Source organism: Alosa alosa, chromosome 16, assembly GCF_017589495.1.
Source record: "Alosa alosa isolate M-15738 ecotype Scorff River chromosome 16, AALO_Geno_1.1, whole genome shotgun sequence".
NCBI classification, from domain to species: Eukaryota; Metazoa; Chordata; class Actinopteri; order Clupeiformes; family Clupeidae; genus Alosa; species Alosa alosa.
Window position 1 is genome coordinate 22,461,417 of NC_063204.1, and position 18,655 is coordinate 22,480,071.

Genomic DNA, 18,655 nt, shown 5'->3' on the forward strand with positions numbered 1-18,655 from the left:
CTAGACTATCAGTATCCTCAACCAAACCAAGTGACAACATCAAACTGAGCTGCTATTTTAATTAAGCATATTTATTCTTTTTTATCCTGATATTTTCTTTTTTTCATTTTTAATCTTTTTATACTCCACTTACTTTGTCTGAGATGTTGTCTGTATGTTTATCGGTCTTGTATCTGGTGAGCCAAAGAAAAATATCCACCTTGGTGGACATTAAAGATTTATTCTATTCTATTCTATTCTATTTATTGTGTAGAGGAGACAGTGACTCTTACCTTTGGATCGTTCCCCATGGATAATTGCACTGTGATTAGGGTTCAGGGTTTAGTGGTAAAACATAAAAGTAAGTTCCATTGTACATCAGATAAATTATTAATACATGTTCTCACCATTTCTGGTAAGAACATAAAACATTAATAGAATAGATAAAGCTCACCCTTTTCCTGCAGTTTAGTTTTAAACCTGACATAAAGACTATAAAGCCACACATTCGTGAGGAGACAAAGCATAGATGTGAAAGGACATGGAGAGCTTGGCGCTCTCTTCAACAACATGGATGACATTGGTGTGGTTGGGATTGGATGCAACTTTCCAGGGGGTGAGTAAAACCTCTTTCATGTCTGAGATATATTACTGTATGCTTTGACAACTACAAATAGATTGCAATGAACATTAACCTTGTACAAGAGATGCATAGTGCCAGGTTATAGGAAATATAGCTAATTTCCACCTGTAGTCTCTGGGTATCAAGCCTTGAACTCCATCAGGGGAATTGACACCCAAACTATTTTTCTTTGTGTACTCTATTACTTCTTCATTCAAAGATAGATATAAAACTTAAACTGAATTTAGATAAAGTAAGAAGTGAATACTAAACTACAAATTAAAAAAAAAAAAAAATTGATTATGGTCTTAAAGGTGTTATGCAATTTAGATTGTGACTGAGCTAAGTAACTGTGAAAAGTTATAGTGTGACACCTCAGAGTGTTAGAAAATTAATGTTAATTAATTGTTTTAGGTGAAGGACTTGACCATTTTTGGAAAGTTCTTGTAGAGGGAAAGAATTGTGCCATAGAGATTCCAGATGATAGGTTTGACTGTGCCTCCTGGTATGACTCCGATGACAACAAGCTTGGAAAAATAAGAACTTCAAAAGCTGCTCTTGTTGAGGGGTAAGTCTCATAAGTATGCATTTATGTCCATGTGACAAACAGTTAAACACAATTAAATCGAAAAAAAAAATGTGGCTGTTTTGTTTATTTTGTTTAGGTTAAATGACTTTGACCACAAGTTTTTGGGGATCACCGATGCTGAAGCTTCTCACATGGACCCTAAACAGAAACTCCTGCTGCAGTGTTCCTACAGAGCACTGGAAAATGCTGGGATTCCCATGGAGAAGGCCAGTGGCACCAGAACCGGAGTTTTTGTTGGTGAGACAATGGACTCTCACTCTCCCGCATTTACTGTACTGAACAATATGTGGTAAATATGTGGTAATATGTAAATATATGTTTTGTAGCCTATAATGTCACTCCAATAATGGTGACATAATAGTGCTGTAATTTCAACACCACTGCAAGTGCCAGTGGATGAACCCAGAGATTTATTCCACAATATTAAAGATATACAACTGGTAGGATAACTGTCCTCAATCTTTATGAAAATTTGTTATTTTAGAAGGAACTGAATTCACTGGCTTCACTAACTTACCTACATAGGTTTAAAAAAAAAAAAAACTAGCATCAGTGGGGAGGCACTTGGGACACTACACTATGTTACTTTTGTAGTAAAGTGAATGCGTAAGCATACATCAGAATATCCTCTAGAGGGAGCTAATGTTCTATGGTGATATGCCGGCTAGTAGAGAAACAACTAGCAGAGTGCAACATGCACAGCTCACGCTGATCCTTAAGGCTCATTTCAACCCCAAACCCAGTGAAATTGTGCAAAGTTTTAAATTTAATTCACGCATACGGAAGAGCCTACAGGACGTCTCTCGCGTTTGCAACAGCTCGACGTAATGTAGGCTACTATGCAGGACCTAAGCCAACAACGTGGGCACAGGTTTCCTGTTAAATCCCAAGATGAAAATGCTTATTAACCAACTACTATATTCTTACATCATCAAATATTAACGTAACCTAACATATCTTAGTATCAATCTTACGCTAGCTAGCTAGCATTAACGTCGTCAGTGGTTTTTGCACGGTGATTTGCATGGCAACTCGCCACAGCTGCTTGTCACCTTGTATGTATTCTAAAGTTTTGAATACACCCCTCCATAGCATAATTAAGTCCCTGATAGCTTCTGGAGGAAAGTAAATCCTTTATTAACCAAAACGACCTCAAAGCCTGCTTTCATATACTGTCAGCTGCCATTGTCCACAATGTATTTCTAATCAAGTCTGGTTTGTTTGTCCGAGTTTTCACACAGTAACAATGGGGGGCGGGGCTTAGCGACAGGTCAATTGAAATGGGATGGGCAAGGTTTATCTTATATTAGGTTCATTATGTGTGGCACATTTATTGGGCTTTAGCCTCTTAATTTATTTGATAAGGAGCTGATAAAAACTGAGCAGCAGAAAAGCTGTCAGTGTTTGAATTATACCGTGATTCAGGGGGTACCCAGTGTTCGAATTATACCTTGAGCTTTGGTACCGCTATTGGAAATGCAATGCATACATGGAAACATGGAAATGCATACAGAGCAATAGCAAGGAAATGGCAAACATACTACTTTAAGACCCAGAATTGTTTACAGATGAGCCACAGAAAGTCTCCCATTTAATAGCCAAGTTCACCTAGCCTAATACAAGGCCAGCCTTTGGTTCATTTGATTAGTTTTTCTTGGATAGCCTAAGCCTGCAAAACTTCAAGCAAATAAAAAAAAACGGTTGGAAAACTAATATCTTTGTTGTTTAGCTTAGGCAGGTCCAATTGATTATTATATGTCCACGTAGCGGTTCAAACAAATTGCAGGTAACGTTGCAATTATGGATGTATGGGCATTTGCGTAAAAAAAGGTTGAGAACCACTAATCTACATGCGAAATTCCCTGAGAATTAGTGCAAATTCCCTCTTGTTAAGAATGAAATTGCACAAAATTAAACCTCATTAAACCTCTCAACGTGTCAGTATATCTATGGAACTCCTCCTATGGCATGTGATTGTAGGCCTGATTTTTAAGCTAAGCAGCAGCAATGGACCTGGCCACTGAGTGGAAGGGAGACGTACGGTTAAACCATAGCGATCTTGCTACTCAATGTTTTTGTAAGGTTGGCTATCACTATGTTAGAAAGGCAGTGAAATATTAGACAAATGTATGGCCAGTTGGCCACCGCTTGTTAATCCATTTGTATCAGGCTTTTGCAGCCTACACTGTGCATTTGTTTTAATTCGTTTAACTATTACTTTACTACTATTACTGTTATTACTGTTATTATTATTATGACCGCCAGCTAAGCCCGTCATCATAGGGATATCAAAGTTTTTTTTTTTTTTTTTTTTTTTCCCCGTCATCTACTTCCTGAATTTTTTGGTCAACGATACCGGGACACCGAACCACCGGGGCACATGGAATTTGGTGGGTATGTAGCCCCACTAGACTTTTCACGGAAAAATTTTGTTTTACAGAAAAATTTGTTTCGAACCCCTGAGGATGAAGAATCTTTTATGGGGGCCTGAAGTGATTTGCGGGAAAAGTTTGCACAAAAATGTTCAGAACTGCACGATTTTTTCCCATCCTCACCTGTACCTTGTCATAAAACTTAAATGATCATAGGATGCCTCCTTGCTGCTTTGTCGTCTACATCAGCCTTTCTCAAACTTCTTTGACCTGAGGCCCAGTCAAGGCATACTTTGGGGTCATAGGGCCCACCTACATGAACCCACCCCCCCTCCCACCCCCATTAAATGATCATAATGATATCACAATTATTATTATTATTATTATACTATATTGCTATACATGCACTTCAAAACAGTCAATGTTTAAAGTGCTAAGATTGTTCACAAAAGTTTGTGAAAACATGCAGATTAGAGTACTGCTTTACTAATGTAAAATATAATTAGGCCTACAATAGTTCCATTGTTTTTGCATTGTTGCATGATGCTTGCATGAGAAATACTTCTCAAAACAACAGCAGTTATATGGGTGCCGTTGTTTTGGGATGTTTCCCTCATGCAAGCATCATACACTGATAGAATTATCACTGATCTGGAGATCTTTAACTAAGACTAATTAATAGCTTTTGGCTGACTTTAATACTTAATGCCAAACAGTGTTTTATATAGTCTGTGCTCTGTTTTTTATGGAAGTTGCATAAATCCACGTTGTTCTATTAAATGTCGTTTCATAATTAGCCTTCCAATAGGTTGAAGCTTAGCTTTGCTACCAATGTGCACACGCATACATTGAATAAACGCTCATACCACGACTTAATTCTATGCCTCTATGTTTGATGACACCAAATGAACAAGTATGTCCTACTAATTGCAGAAATGTTTGTTTTCTTTTTCTGTCCGCGGCTCCTTGACCAATTGTGCAGCAAATTATCAGACGATTGCCCGGGAATAATTTCACTCTGCAGACCATTGTCCACATTGCGGACCGCGGCCCATAGTTTGACAAATGGTGACCTGCATGCAAGGCCTTTTTACGGTGTGTTTTAGCCGGGTTTTCGCGTGGAAGGCTCTGTAGAAATCTGCCACCCTATTCAACGAAGTTAAACTGAAAGAGCGTGCCGTTCACAGACACCAGAATGAACGAGTTCACAGTAACGTTCATCAGGCAGTAGTACCCTACACAGTACGTTCAGTTCACGTTCGCTCAAAATACATATGAACGAGTGACTTTCGTTTAATGAACGCGTTCAGGCACAACACTGGGGAGGGGGGTAGCTGAAAGTTGACATCTGCCCTGACTGAATACTGATGAATAAAGAAGCCGAGGTCCACTTGCGGCGCCGCAGTGAGTTCGTGGGCTACCGTTGCATTTTGGGGAATGGAGTATTGATGCGCAAAACAGCAGCCGGCGACTGTTGTCTGCGGGCCGGTTCTAATACTAATCAAATATCATCCCGGGGGCCGTACATAATTGACTTTGACATGTCTGTACTATTGGTATTAGAACGGCCGATACATAATTACAAATTCAGTAGGATTAAAAGAAAGCCAAAATAAATATTCATCATCATCATCATGGCTGCATTTCCAGTATTTGCGATAAGTAGTCGTTTGCCCACTAGATGGCGCATTGTTGCAGTGAGACGTAATTTTGTAGGAAGTTAAAAGTGGGTTGGAAAAACAATGAACGCTTCCTACAAGGACTGTAGTTTACTGCAGAGAACGTCTAATAAGGATAGGATGATGTTCACATGAAATGTAATTCCCATTTCTTCTTGAAGCCGAAATAAATCTGAGGATGTTTATCGGACATGCTTGGTTTTTACTGCAGGTATGTTAATCTTATAATATCAATAAGGACCTAGGTAATGTTACCGTTAGCGTTGGTTGAGTGATGGAGGCCAATTTGATTGATTGCATTTGTAGAAAACTATAAATGCGGTTATACCAAGCAAATTGATAGCAGCACTGTAATTGTATCTTTCGACTGTCATTTGTTGCACGTGCTACAAAAATCATTCTGTGCAATGGAAGATTTACAAACGTTACACCGGTCTGATACAGTTTTGCCTATACATGACAGACTGAGACGCCTGTTTATTTTGTTTTAAGTGCGGGCAGGGCGTGAGAGGGGAATCGATGTGCTTTGATTCCAGCTTGGTAGTTGTAGTCTGTGAAATTAAAAAGCATGCGTGTGTGAAGTATCCAAACAATGACACCTTTATTTCATTATGGCTGCTTTAGCAACACACCTTAAGCTACTGTGTAGTGGGTCCCATTTAGAAGTGGCTACTTCATTCGCGCTTTCCTTGACTCATGGAGCTGCGTGAACTTTTCGCCACGATATGGCAGTTTAAGTCCGCTTGATACTGTAAGGCGTAAGCCATTGGTTTCCAAAGGAGATTTTATTTGTGTTGCCAGCATAGCCTATTGACAATTTATGTTGTAAATAGGCCTACATTATAAGCCTACCTGTAGCTTAGGGAAGCTAACAGCTTTCTATTAGGATCTAGTTTGTTAGTTACAGTTTTGTCATAACTCCCTGATGCATTTTTGCATTTAGAATAGCCAGAGCGTGGATATCTCAATCGGAAAATTAAACAATATCGGGTGCCTATGGACTAGGCTGTGTGAACTCAGCCTGATCTGCCCGCTATTTATTTTTTGATTTCTTAAAAGATTGAGCTTGGTCTGGTGAAAGCCAGACTAGCCATGGACCTCAGTTACACAATGCAAGGGAACATGAATCGGCCTATATTTGCACGAACAATAACGGACAACATTTCTTCAACTTTGGCCCGTTAAAATGTGTATGAACAGTCTAGCGACGCATTTCATCAAGGCCCATTTGGACATGTCAGTTATTTGCACCACTGGTTAGATGTAAAACAGCATTTAGTTTCAGACTACTGTTACTTAATTTGTGCATTAACAATAACGTTTCAGACTGTTTGTTTGTATGTTTTTTTCAGATGTTTTTGTTTAGAAATAAATAAATAAATAAATAAATAACATCATGCTGATACCTTTTGCTTTTCCCAAATACAATGTAGCCTACAGGTGTAAGTGACCTTTCATCAATCCAGTTGCAATGGATGAACTGTGATGAACTGCCCTACTTGTGATTGTTTAGAGATTTAAAGGTTTTATAACAATGCTACATCTTCTTTGGCTATTCTACAATCTATTCACCTTTTCAGCACCAGTAGGCTACTTTCTGTGCAGCCGCACACACACACACTCAGGCATGCCAAACAAGCATACACAAAAAGTTTCAAGAGTGGGGATGGAGTAAAATATGGAGACAAATTGAAGTGTGATTTATTTTCGCGGAACGGATGTACAGGACTGAGCGGCGGTCATATTTTGTACCGCTATGCGGTACATCTAGTTATTATTCGGATGAGCCAGTAATGTAAATCTGAGTCTGAAATCTTGGGTACAAACAGTCTATACTGCTGTAACTGCACTGCTCCTATTATTAATTGTTAACTTCCGGGAACTATTTGAGGCTTCCATTAGCCGCCATTGTTGGAAAAAAATGGAACATTAGCGTCAATGGAGTTGTCGCAACTCTCTATCTATAAGCTGTGGTGCATGCTATATCCACTGGATAATTGTGAAATGGAACCATATGACATGAAAACTAGATGTTTAAATTGTTTAAAGACAATTTAAATTGAAGAGGCAAGAAATTAGTTTTGAAATTACACTGTATACTGTTTTAACAAGTCAATATTATTTTATATGCATCCTCTATTCTCTATTTTCTTTTACCTTTATCATGTCAGCATAAAGTTTTGAAAAATATCAGGTTTTGTTGTCGTTCCATATAAGGGTGCTCTATATGCTCTGATAAGTCAATTGTTCAGCAAATGAATGCTTATTAATTTGTTTGATTTCATTAGGTTTGATGAATCGAGACAATGAACTGTCCAAAGTGAATGCCAGCCCAAACATCATAAACCACTGCACTGGCACTGGAATAGCCATGAGCATCGCTGCCAATCGGATTTCCTACACCTTCAACCTCACCGGGCCCTCCCTGTCCATCGACTGTGCCTGCTCCTCGTCTCTTGTTGCCCTTCACTTTGCATGCCAGGCCATAAAACAAGGTTTATTATCCTCATGCCTTTCCCTAGCGTATAGAGTATGACTCATGTGACCTTCCCTCTTTGCTCAATGAGACTTTACATCTCATTGACATGACACTTGAAGACACAGCAGATAAACTTGAGAAACAGATCATAGCTGATCTTCAAACTTTAGCATACTTTACTCACTTTAAGCTCAGATACAGAAAGGCCTTACTCTCCACCTCACTGACAGATTTAACTGATCAATTTAGATCTGCTCTCAATAAAAAGATCATCCCAACAAGGCCAGATCCCAAATTAGTGATTGGGTTTTGTGGCAATGGTGTAACGTACAGAGGCATGTGCAGACAACTCCTTAGGGAAGAGCCTGTTTTCCGTGAGAAAGTACAGGAGATTGAGACTCTTTTTCCAAAACTACAAAAGCCTAAGCATTATAGAGCATCTAACCACAGAAGCAGATGGTGAAGATGATGACTTCTCAAAGCCTGACGTCATTCAGCCCATCCTGTTTGCCATCCAGGTTGCCATTGCGACTCTCCTAAAACACTGGGGTATAACACCCGATGCTGTCCTTGGGCATTCTGTAGGAGAGGTGGCTGCTGCTCATTGCTCATTGAGGATGCTGTAAAGGTGATTCATTACCGCAGTGCTTTACAAAGCAAGGTCACTGGAGGGAAAATGCTGGTTGTCAGCAATATGGCGGTGTCAGAGGTCTTGAATCTCCTGCCTTTTTACTCAGGAAAGGTTTGTTTGGCAGCCCGCAACAGTCCTCAGTCTTGTACAGTATCAGGAGATGCAGAGGCCATTACCAACTTACACCAACAGTTAAGCTGCAGTGACAAATCCAAAAAGGTTTTTCTTCACATTTTGGATGTTCCTGCTGCCTACCATAGTCACATGATGGATCCAATTCTGCCTGAGATAGAGCATCACATAGGAACCATGCAAGAAAATGCCAAGGAGACAGAACTCTTCTCAACAGTGACAGGCAATGCCATGTCCCTTACTGATTTTGTCAGTGGCAAATACTGGGCCCAGAACATCCGTGAGCCTGTATTGTTTGAACAAGCTGTGAGGGCAGTGACCAAAGACCGCAAGCATGTGGTCTTTGTAGAGATAGGCCCAAGACAAGCTTTGCAGAGGAACATCATTGAGACTCTGGGTAATGATGTTACAGTTTTCGCCTCTGTGCAGCCAGAGAGAGAACACAAGACCATGCTCCTGACAATAGGAAAATTGTTTGAGACTGGGTTCAATGTGGACTGGAATCAGTTTTACATAGGCTTTAGGGCTCAACCAACACCATTTCCAATGTATTAGTTTGACAGTGTTAAAAAGGATGTAATTATTGAGTCAGCACACACTACCAAAGCTAGCAGCCATCCTGTGATATCAAAGTCCAGGACGGACTGTAATACCTTCACATGTGATCTGACATCTGACTCACTGTCTTATTTGTATGATCACAAAAATAACGGTGTTGCAATCATTCCAGGGGCCTTCTATGTTGAGCTAGGCCTTGCTGCATATATGGAGCATGCCAAACCAAAGGTCCCACACAACACTCTGCAGCTCAGTATCAATTTCCAAAGTCCTGAAAAAGAAAAAGTTCTGTTTTCAGCCAGAACACCCCTGACATGAAAGCACAGCTTGAACCAGCAGGCAATCTGACCAATTTCAAAATCTTCTCCCACTCAACCACCTACGCCTCCGGGACTGTGGAGCACAGACAAGGGAGGCTTGTTGAGGAGCAGAGAATATCACTGGACAGCATTCACCAGAGATGCCAGTCAGTTGTCAATGCGGATGAGTTTTACAAGAACCTCTGTCTTGGGGGGTTTGAGTATGGTCCAGTGTTCAGGAACAAAGGAGATGTGCACTACGGAGAGGACCTCAGGAAAGCCTATTCTGTTGTAACCGTACCTGAGGAGCTGCTTGCTCAGCTACATGATTACTTCATTCATCCTGTTGTGTTAGACTATCTAATGCAACTGGTGCCCATCACAGTTGTTCATGAATTCCTTGCCTGGCCTCGGTTTCCCTCAAGGATAGGGACGTTAACCGTCATGGAGCCTCTACAGAGTGAAATGATGGTCTATTTGCGGGCAGTGAACGTGGGAGTGGATGATTTTGAAATCTGTGGGTGTTTCACAGACAAAGAGGGTGTGGTTTTGGTTGAGCTGAAGCATGTGATGGTCAGATGCCTAGGAAGTCGCTCTCGAGTTGTGGAGTTCTTCTACCATAACAACTTCAACCAAATTAATCCAGTCAGTGAAGGCACTGAATTACCAAGAGCACTGGTCTTTGCTGATCAGTCAGGGGTGTCTGAAACCTTAAAAAGTTATTTGAGCCCAGCATCCAGGTTTGTCTCCTTCAAAAGTGCCAAGGCGTTGTTAAATCATGGGTTCCCACCATTACTCTCAGAGCTGAAAATTCCCAACATGAGAAAATCCTTCACAGAGATTCTATTCATGTGGGGTCATGGAGACATTACCAACCACATAGTTGATTACATCCTTGAGAACATGGCTTGTTGCTGTGAAATTCTAAGGCAGATTGTTGCCAACCTTAAAGCTATTCATTTCGCACACTCCATCAGAGTGGTGACTTATCAGTCTACTGGAGATAGAATAGATCACATAAGTCCAGGGTTTGTGCTGACTGGCATGACACGAGCATGTGCAGCAGAGATCTCAAACCTCTCCTTCCAGCTGATTGACATGGGCTCTGTCTTAGCAGAAGATATCAGGCCCCTTTCTCAGGTCCTGACTTCCTACCCCTGCAGCAAATACCCAGAACTGGTGGTGAAGGATGGGCAAGTTCTCCAGCCACAAATTACTCGCACCTCAACAACAGCCTTAGATAGTCCAGAGAGAAAAGTAAATTGTTCACAGGCAGACTGCTTTACTTTGCAGACGGCAGACCCTTATAAGATGACCAGATTGTCAGCCATTCCATTTGAGAGAGAGGCTGGTCAGATGGATGAGCACTATGTTGAGGTTAAACTGAATGAATTGTGTGTGCATTCTTCAGACTACTTCCCAGTCAGTACCTCTGACTTAGATTTTGGCCAGACAATATACTGGAATAAACACACATCTCAAAACCACAAGCTCCTGGCTCTTGACTTCAATGGCACTGTCACGGCTATGGGGAAAGGTGTGAGCAAACTGAGAGTGGGAGACCATGTTGCAGCCTGCTACCCAATCGAAGCAGCTTCAAGAGTCATTATTCCAGCAGGTGTTTGCTACAACACAAACAAACTTCCCATCTTCAAAGAAGCTCCATGTCTGTCACATTTTGCTCTTGCATGGCAGGTCTTGCATTATGCACTACCAAAGGCAAAACAACATAGCCATCTGGGCATTGTCACTACTGCCCCTAACTCTAATCTTGTGAGGGTCTTAATGCTCACAGCCAAAAAATCTGGATGGAATGTCACAGTAGGAGCTGATCCTAGTTCTGGTTTTAACAAAATCCATGCGATTGTTCTACTTCCTCCATTTCATGAATCTATGGTGGAAAAAGTGTGGAAAATTCCAACCTTCACAGAGGCCATTATCATTTGTGACAGCCACACAAACACTTTACTCACTCAAAGGGCTTACAGAGGTGAAAAGGTTTGAACACAGATTATCTGCATGTCCAGCATTATGCAGAAGTTGTCCCTGCAAACACACAAGCCACATATCTACCAATGGCTCAGATTAATGCAGCTGGACAAGAAGTCACTGGCTTTTATGAAGTGTACTTTTCAAAGGAGGAATTCTTGTAGCATAGAATTCCTTCCCACTGAGGAATCAGAATCTTACTTCAGTTGTAAGACGTTGAGGGTGGTGGCGTTGAAAAACACTAATGCCTGATATTCCTTTGCTGCCAAAGCCAAAAACACTGTTCCATAAGAATGCAGTGTACATTGTGGCTGGTGGACTCTCTGGGCTGGGGTTTAAAACAGTGAAGTTCATTGCCCAGAGAGGTGGACACATTGTTGTCTTGTCGAGGAGCATGCCCACCCCTACAAGTCCTGGAGGATTTCAGCAACATCCGAAAGCAATATGCTGCTGTCATTACTAGCCTCAAATGTGATGTGTCCAATTCTGCAAATGTCCAGCAAGTAGTTGCTCAGGTTGGTCAGAGTTTCCCTGCTTGTCCAATCAGAGGAGTCTTTCACAGTGCTGTTGTGCTTCATGATGGTCTCATTGAAAACCTCAACAAGTCCCTCTATGAGAAGGTCATGCAGCCAAAAGTAAATGGTGTTTTAAACCTGCACTATGCCACCAAGCACTGTAAGCTAGACTATTTTGTCTGCTACTCCTCCATCACTGCATTCCTGGGAAATGCTTCTCAGACAAACTATGCTGCTGCAAATACATTTATGGACACATTCTGTCAGTATCGCCGGAACCTTGGACTCCCTGGCCAGTCCATCAACTGGGGGGGTCTGAATCTTGGTCTTCTCCTCAACAAAAAGCATTTTCACAGGTTTCTCGAATCAAAGGGGATTATGATGCTGGACATCACTGAAATTCACAAGAGCCTAGAGCAATGCCTCCTGTTAAACAAACCCCAACAGGCAGTGTGTAAATTCAACTTCAGAAATCTTAGGTACAGTGTGCTCTCTCAGAACACTTCCCTAAACATGCGCATGTCAGCAATAACGGTAGCCTGGCGGGGCCATCCTATATCATTGAGATGTATAGTCTGGCATCGAACCATTCACCTCGCTTACTCCAAGGGGCGGGCAGAGAATTGTCTTTCAAACTGCCCTAGGCATGCAATAGGCCAGCCTTACGACCATATCCGGTATCCGGGTCGGCAAAACGGCAAATACATCCTTCTTCGAAAAGGAATGACTTAAGTGCATTGTGTTGCTCAACTTTCAAAGAAAAGCACAAGTCCAACTCCTCCAAAGTTGACGCCAACACCGATTCAAACAACCGCTCTTAGTTAAAACATAGCCAACTTCCTTGTTGTTCACAGTCGCAGGACTGTCGTTATCCTGTTAAGCCCACCTTTAAGACTCTCTAACAAAATAGAGCTGTGATTGGAGAACATCCACGGTGCTAAGCCAATAGAAATCCCTATGGTTCCATACTAGACGTACAGGCTGAGCAAATTAATTTGCCGCCGCTAGGGTGCGTCTAGATTTCTAGGCTACAATAACGGAGGACAGTCTCCGAGAGCCAAAATGTCTGATCATGAATCAGACCCTGTGTCTTCTATGTCTTCGCCAAGTGAATATGTCCGGTCTGTTCTCAGTGAAACCATCTGTGTTGAGTATGATGATCTAAATGAGGAAACATCCCTCTCCACTCTTGGTATTGACTCCATGTTAGCCATGACACTCCAGAATCTCATCTTCCAGGAGAGAGGTGTAAACATGCCTATTGTGAAATTATTGGATCCTACTACTGTTACTGTTACTGTTGCTACTCTGGCATATTATTTCGCTGCTACAAAACGCTATTTTTATACCTCTTCTACAGTTCCAAACAACATTGCACTTACGTGGTAGTGAGTAGAGGGTCCCCAAGCCAAGTCTTTATGTGGTCAGATAAAGAGTCCAGAATGAATTTCATCAAGCCAGTACCTTTCCGGAAATGTTGCCATCTTTGCTGCCACCTTTAGGGGAAAGTCGGTAGGAGTCAATTGCCAAGTGTGCTCTGGAAATTCACAATTTCGTCGCCGTTTAAAAAAAAAAAAAAACATAGTCCAGTATTTCTTTTGAAATTGAAATGAAGTTGTATGGACTGGACTATGTTTTTTTTAAACGGCGACAAAATTGTGAATTTCCAGAGCACACTTGGCAAATTGAGATGGCAACATTTCGAAAGGTACTGGGCTTGATGAAATTCATTCTGGACTCTCTATCCCACCACATAAAAGACCTTGGGATACTTCAGTTTGGCTTTTAGGGACCCTCTACTCACTACCACGTAAGTGCAATGTTGTTTGGAACTGTAGAAGAGGTATAAAAATAGCGCTTTTGTAAAGGCCAAATAATATGCCCTTCTCACTTCCACGCCAACAAGCTTTGACTAAAAAACGGTAACATCGAACTTTCTCAAAACACATCCGAATGACATGATTTGATGTCAACTCAACGTATGTACTCCCAATCATCCGTAAATCGATCTAAAGTGCATTTTACTCCGGATAATTCCTTTAATGACGGAAGAAACCAAAACTTTTCACAAAGATTAACATGATTATCTGATCTAAATCTCAGTGTTTATGTTCATGGTATTTTTCATGTTATATGTCAATCTTCACATTATCATAAATTCAAATGAAATTGCATAAATATTACATATGAAAATGCAATATACATATTACACAATGTAATTAACTGGAATGACATTGTATTATCATGTTATTAAAGGTACTCTAAGCAATGCCATGTGCTTTTAGGCTAAAACATTTTATGTCACTTTCTGCAAACATCACCTAACCAACCACTATTGTAGCTGTCTGTGTCCTTAATACACTGTAAAAACACCATCTCTGTGGACAGCCCAGGCTCCAAATACGGCAACAAAAACAACCTGGGCAAACCTAGCCCATAAAAACATAACAAACTGTTCCAGCAAATCACGGTCGAGATGCGCGTTTAGGAGAGTTTCAATTGCACGGGAGTAGCACGGGAGGGAGGGGGAGGAAGTAGCAAGCTAGCTCTCTTTTTTGTTTGAAAGTCAACAGAAGTGACGTTACCCAGCATCACTTAGAGCACCTTTAACAAAACAGCATTTTTTAATGAAGAGTAATTTTAACATTATATAAATGCAGTATACATTTAAGTAGTTATGTGAATGTTATCGTCTCTGTATCTCAAATCTTAGTAATTTTAAATTCTGTAAATCATAATTCATATTGTATCAATTTACATTTAATATACATTTTAACTATGAAATTATTGTACATTGTAAAATAAATAAAAAGTGGTTATATTTTTGTTGTGCTGTTGATGCTGTTAGCATGATGATAATGTTGAAGCTGCTGTGTTGGGAAATTCATACTGTAGCTACACAATAGATCCACATATTAAGAAGTTGACATTTGTGGTCATAAGGTCATTTTTTAATGGGTGGATAGATATACTGTACCTGACTGATTCTGCACATCAGTTTAGGATATCAGCTGGACTTAACAAAGTCAAGTTGAGGGAAAATTAGTGTGCTTTTTATTGTGTGAAACAAAACTGTATTTACACCTTATAAATGTGAGAAATTTTACCATATACATCATTGGTGCCTTGTGCCTGCCATATCTTTTCCGATTTATTTTTATACACATTAGGTCTAAATCACTGTACAATGATGGCTCACTGTGTTAGGATTCTTGTTTGTAGAGGGAAACAAACTGTCAATCACTGCAGCCTTTGCGACATATGACCTGGGGCCGGTTCCCAGATAACGCTCACTCTTAGCGCGCTAAAAAGACTCAAAAGATATATTTTACCAAAGTTGTTTATGTTCCTAAGTGTGTTCCCCGAAGTGTCCCTTAGGATAGTCCCTTTTTAATCTGAATTCAGCTAAACTCTGACAAAGCCATTTTATTCCAGGTGATATGGATATGATACAAAAAATATTCCCATTGGCTTCCCGTGGGGACTATTTCTGTGGTCTCATCACGTAAAAGTGCTATATTACGTGTTGCCACTACAGATTTCACTCTTAGGAGTTCGTGTTCATTTTACAGATTTCTGTGAGATCAGGTTGAAGAGATCATGGCTCGGATGTGAGGCGTCCCTGATGATCTTGGTTGCTCGGTTCAAGCTGCGTTCAGCATACAGAGAGTGGACTGATGGAAGGTCACAACCAGTGATGTTGGAGGCTTTGGTGACAATTTCCTCTTGGTGTGACTGACAGCTAACCTGACCCTAGCCAGATGAATGTCGTTCCGCTTAGCTCCGCCTAGCTTCACTCACATCCATCTGGGACCTCTTCCATTGAGAGTGATTTCTCCAACCAACTTTATGGTTTAGCCAATCAGGACGCAGGGCGGGAGTTTCATAGATGTGACATAGCGTAGAAGCGACTGTGAGTCTGTTATTAGCGCCACGGTTGGCTTCGATGTGAGTGGTTGAAGTAGCACGTCAATAGATGACGGACAAGTGGCTTATTCAATCATATGCAAGCATTTTTTGATTAGGCCCAGCCTTCTGAAGCAACACTTCAATGGATCGGTTCCAGATGGATGAGTGGAGCTAGGCGGAGCGAAATTCATCTGGCTATTGCCAGGTTAACTGACAGCTCCCATACCAAACAGTGATTTAAGATGAGATGATGCTTTCAATAATGGTTTTGTATAAGAGCACCAAAAGGATTTTGTTGACATGAAACTTTTTCAGTTGTTTTAGGAAATAAAGTCTCTGATTTGCCTTTTTGATAAGGTAGGTGGTGTATAATGTCCCATTTCAAATTGTGGCTGATATGCAAGCCAAGAAATTTAAAGGAGTCAGTCAAGGTTATAGGCTATAATAGGCGGGGATTTGTTAGGCCACCTTCTCATGTCCACAACCATTTCTTTGGTTTTGGAGGCGTTAAGATGAGGCCAATGATGATGGCGTCATCTGCATACTTCAATACTTTGACAGAGTGATGGTGAGATCTCATGTCAGTGTAGATAGAGAACAGAAGAAGAGATAACACACAGCCTTGTGGTGCTCCAGTGCTGAGGGTCAGAGGGCATGATGTTGTATTGTTAACCTTGACTGATTGAATTCTATTCCTCAGGAAGTCCAGTGTCCAGTGACAGAGCTGAGTTGATGTTCATGGCTTGTAACCTAAAAAAGAGGATGAGTGGATCAATGGTGTAAAAAGCTGAGCTAAAGTCAGTGAACATCATGCGTGTGTAGCCAGTTCACCTTGTTTCCCTGTCTTTTCCCTATGTCTCCCTGTTTTCCCTACATGTTCCACACTGGCCTGCTCCCGCTAACTAGGGGGGTGTGGTGATTAGTTACAGTTTGTTCGCACTGATTAATGGCCGGACAGTATAAAACCACCCAGGTACGAAGAAGCGTTGTAAGCTCTGCCTGTTTAACCCCCTAGCGTGTTGGATTCAGTCATCAGCTTCGCGGTCACCGGCTAGTCTTTTCCTGCTGCCCGTGTTTTAGACACCATCCCTTATTCATTCTACAGCTGAACGTGGGTGAGTGCTCTCCATACGGCGCTTTGTGCACTAATCGTAGTTACGAACATAGGTAGCGCGGCCCTTTCCATCTACGTGGGGTGCATAGCGTAGGTCGTGCTGCTGTCTTGTCTGTGGTTAGTTTATTTTGGTGTAGCCTAATTGTGTGCCGTTTTCAAGTAAGGTCCGTGTCTGTTTTGTTTTCTTTTTGTGGGCATTAACTTAGTGTCTACGTCTGCCTGTGTTCTTTGGGTTTATTTGGCGTTTATATGTTGTTTGCCGCATTAGTAAAGAGGAACGGGGCATAAGTGGCATATGCTTCATTCTTGTAACTGCTTATAGTGCCTGTCTGGTGCTGGCTGTCAGTTGTGTGTGTTTGTATTTCTTTTGTCCTGGTCTGCCTGCATAATCTACCGTAACATCTGTATAGGCCTACTGTATTTTTGCCCTCTTGTGGTGCTGTTTTATTTGTTTGTTTGGCAGATGTGGGGCCCTCTTTGAGGAAGGCTAGTCACCTGGTGGTGGGACCCTGTAGCTGCACGTTTGTGGTGTCATTGTTGCTTGCGGTGGGCTGCTGTGTCACTGGTAAGTCACTTTCTTGCAGTGTGTATGCATGTGTGATGGCTGGAACTTAGAACACACCTCCAGTTAGTCTGTCTCCCTCAGGTAAGCCCCCATCTGCTGTATCTTTTTAGCTCCAGTGGAGCCTTGGCCCCACTTTAGAAATCACCTGTTCATATTGTATTATAATAAAAGATAACAATAATAAATATTTTTGTACTTTCATAACCTCTGACTCGTTTCAGGTATTATTGCAGGACGCTCCTCCCTTCCCCCCTTTGGTAATTTAATAAACTTTTATGATTTGACTGGAATTCACGTTGTCTGCTTGGTGCTTTCGGACCTGTGTCAAACCTTCCCTAGCAATTCTCTTAAAGAAGTCCCTGGGTAGCATTGTCAGGCTACTGGGAGTGGCTCATAGCCTCTCTCTCTCTCCATCCTTACTCCTCTGGTCACACGTGCATAGGTGTTGCTTGACTCCAGGTGTTGCAGTATAGAGTGAACTCCTAGGTTGATGGCATCTTCCACAGATCTGTTAGACTGGTAAGCAAATCAGCAGTGATACGGTGGTTTGCAGATGAGAGAGTACCACACGTTCAAATCCACATAGCCACTGAAGTGAGGGCAATGGGTCTGAAGTTGTTAAAGGAGAATTCCGGTGTGATTTTGACCTAAAGTGTGTTGAAACATGATACCGAGTGTGAACGTATGTCTCATAGCTCATCTCGGCTTGTTCCCCGCACTCAGAAATCTGGCGGTAGTTAGCCAATGCTACCAACAGTTTTTCGTTGGGGGTGCCTCGGGCATCGGCCTAGCCATGAAAATAAATCACTGTTTTACACCATTTACGAGGCTTAAAGTAGCTTCATAATTTATTGGTAGACTTCCGAGGGCCTTGACATTTAAAACGAGACATTGAGAACTTTGAAAAAGCACTGGTAGTTTATTTACAAAACGATTTATACAGACAGTATCCTTAAGGAATTTTACAGTTTGACGGCATCTTGAATTTAGTCACGATAAGTCGAGCGACGAGTACGAACAAACAGGTATGATAAGGGATCAGATTAAAAAAATAATTCAGTGGAAATGCATGGATTCAGTTGCTTCCAGTAGCAGGAATTCTCCTTTAAGCCCAGTTGTTTCACTCTACAAGCTGGGAGACCCATTAAAAGTTTGTTAAAGTGTGAAATGACCAGGTAAAGAGTTGTGTGGCATATTGAGATAGACATGGCCTGCTTTTTCTC

The 18,655-nt window shown here is 41.3% G+C and overlaps 1 pseudogene; it reads left to right on the forward strand.

The window, feature by feature from the left end:
• The first annotated feature begins 528 nt into the window (after positions 1-528).
• LOC125309149 lies at positions 529-15,459 on the forward strand (annotated as a pseudogene).
• Positions 15,460-18,655: the final 3,196 nt, after the last annotated feature.